Below are 3,043 nucleotides of genomic sequence, written 5' to 3' on the forward strand. Positions count from 1 at the left end.
AATGCAGTATCCGCCGTGTTGACTCAAAAAGAGGAAGGAATTCAACAGCCCGTTTATTACGTAAGCAGGGCCTTTCGAGGCGCAGAAGCCAGATATCCCCGAATGGAAATGTTAGCGTTCACATTGGAAATCGCTGCCCGACGGTTAAGGCCATATTTTCAAGCTCACCCAGTAAAAGTGCTGACCGATGTCCCGTTGAGAAAAATATTACAAAAACCTGATACATCTGGTTGAATGACTAGCTGGGCGGTTAAATTAAGTGATTTCAAAATTGAGTATCTTCTAGTTACAACAATCAGGGCCAAGTGCTAGCAAATTTTGTAGTTGAATTCTCAAACTTTTCAGAGGAGACAATCATTGTGCCCCAGGCAAGCCTTGGCAGGTCTACATCGATGTCTCATCCTGCCGGGCCGAAGGAGGAGTAGGGGTACACATAATTACAGATTCAGGAGAAAAGCTTGACTATGCACTCAAGCTCGGGTTCAAAGTCACCAATAATGAAGCCGAATATGAGGCACTCTTATCAGGTCTGACGATTGCTAGATCGTTAGGAGCCACCGAAGTTGAAGTAAAGCTGACTCCAGAAAGTAGTTGGGCAAGTGACCGGACAAGTCTTGCTAAAGGAGAGAATTTGAAGAAATATCTCCAATGAGTAGGAGAAGAGTGTGACCTCTTCCAATATTCTTCTATCCAGCAGATCTCAAGGGGAGAAAACCAGGAAGCAGATCACCTAGCAGAAGCTGCCTCACGTCAAGAAGAAATGCCCCTTTTGGATCATACCATAATTCGGACTATTGACGTAGCAGTTGTTGGGATTCGAATGTCCGAAATCCAGTTCATACAACCCCCAGAGTGGGCCATTGACATCCTAAAATTCCTTTAGGAGGAAGTTCTTCCAGATGACCGAGAGGAAGCACAAAGGATTAGGAATGAAGCCGCTTGCTTCATGTTGGTAGAAGGAGTCCTGTATAAAAGTGGATTTGCCGAACCTCTATTAAGATGTATCTCTTCTGAGCAAGGCCAGTACATGCTAGCGGAGATACACGAAGGAGTTTGTGGGAATCACGTTGTTGGAAGGGCACTAGCGGCATGAGCTACACGGGCAGGGTATTATTGGCCTAACTCTCACAGAGATGCGGAAGATTTTGCAAGAAAATGACTCAAATGCCAAGAGTACGCTCCTATTCCTCATAGGCCCCTCGAGAAACTCACCTCTATTACTTCCCGATGGCCTTCCACACAATGGGGATTAGACCTCATTGGCCCCTTCCCTACTAGCAAAGGAGGAGTAAAGTTTGTTGTAGTAGCAGTTGATTACTTCACAAAATGGGTGGAAGCAAAAGCTCTAGCAATGATTACAACACGAGCGATTACAAATTTCTTTTGGAAATCTATAATCTGCCGCTTCAGAATTCTCCAAAGCTTTGTATCGGACAATGGATGACAATTCGAATGCTCCCATTATCGAGAATGGTGCTCGGAGCTCAGAATCAAAACTAAGTAATCTTCTCCGGGACATCCACATGCCAACGGGCAAGTAGAAGCAACCAACAAAATGCTACTTAACATCTTGAAGATAAAGCTGGGAAGCCAAAAGGGGAATGGGCTGAAAAGCTTCCCAGCACATTGTGGGCGTACCGAACATTAGTAAGAACCCTTACCGGGGAAACTCCTTTCGCCCTCGTATATGGAACTGAAGCCATAATACTAGCTGAAGTGGTTGTACCCACGTACCACGTACAACATTTCGGCAAAGAGAACAACGAAGGATTGAGAAAAACCTGGAATTCTTAGAAGAAAGGCGGGAGGAAGTAGTAAGCCGAGCGGCTGCCAACAAACAGAAAGTTGAATAGTATTTTAACAAACGCGTCTGACCCCACACCTTCAAGGTGGGAGTCACGGTTTTAAAACAAATGGGAGTCACTACTCAAGAAGAGGGCAAGCTAGGCCCCAAATGGGTAGGGTCGTATTTGATAACAGCAACAGGGAGACTTGGCTCTTATCGACTTAAGAACCAAGAAGGTCACGAATTGCCCCACCCATGGAATGCCGAGCACTTAAGGAAGTATTTCGTATAAAAAGCCAAAAAGGGCCATACAGTGTAAGGTTGTAATTTGTTAATCAAATTTTCTTTGAACTAATTTCGAATGTTGCATTATCTTGTCTCCCATGAACAACTCAAATTAAACAAGCCCAATCTCTAGATTGGCCACGAAGCTTTAGCTCAGAACCAGAGCCATGATCTCTATCCTGATAATAGCTATTCCAAATGCAAGTCCCATGACTTGCCGAGCTTTGTGCAAGGTTGCTGCCTACGATGCATTGGATAGGGAGCAGGGCCCTTGGGCTCTGCCAACCCAAAAGAGCCAGTCAGAACACAAGCCAGTCCCCAGATTGGACTTGCCGACCTTTGCAGGGTACAAGCCCAGTCCCTAGATTGGCCACGAAGTATTCGCTAAGCTCATGGCTTGTTGAGTTTTGTGTAAGGTTGCTGCCTGTGATGCATTGGCTAGGGAGCAGGGCCCTCGGGCTCTGCCAACCCACAAAAGCTAGTCGGAATACAAGCCAATCCCTAGATTGGACTTGCCGGCCTTCACGGGGTACAAGCCTAGTCCCTAGATTGGCTACGAAGTGTTAGCTAAGGACTAGACCCATGAGTTCTGCCCTGATAATGGCTATTCGGAACGCAAGTCCCGTGACTTTTTGAGCTTCGTGCAAGGTTACTGTCTGCGATGCATTGGCTAGGGAGCAAGGCCTTTGGGCTCTGCCAACCTACAAGAGCCAGTTGAAATACAAGCTAGTCTCTAGATTGGACTTGTTGGTCTTCAGGGGGGGAGGGGGGTACAAGCCCAGTCCCATGACTGGCCATAAAGGAAGCAAAAGGAAAGAGGGCAAAAATATAATGTAACAAGGAGAATACGGAAATCCTACAAAGGGTTCAAATCAAACAAGCCCAGTCTCTAGATTGGCCACAAAGCCTTAGCTCAGGACCAGAGCCATGAGCTTCGTTCTAATGATAGCTATTCAGAACACAAGTCTCATA

Source organism: Juglans microcarpa x Juglans regia, chromosome 5S (genome assembly GCF_004785595.1).
Source record: "Juglans microcarpa x Juglans regia isolate MS1-56 chromosome 5S, Jm3101_v1.0, whole genome shotgun sequence".
Taxonomy (NCBI): Eukaryota; Viridiplantae; Streptophyta; class Magnoliopsida; order Fagales; family Juglandaceae; genus Juglans; species Juglans microcarpa x Juglans regia.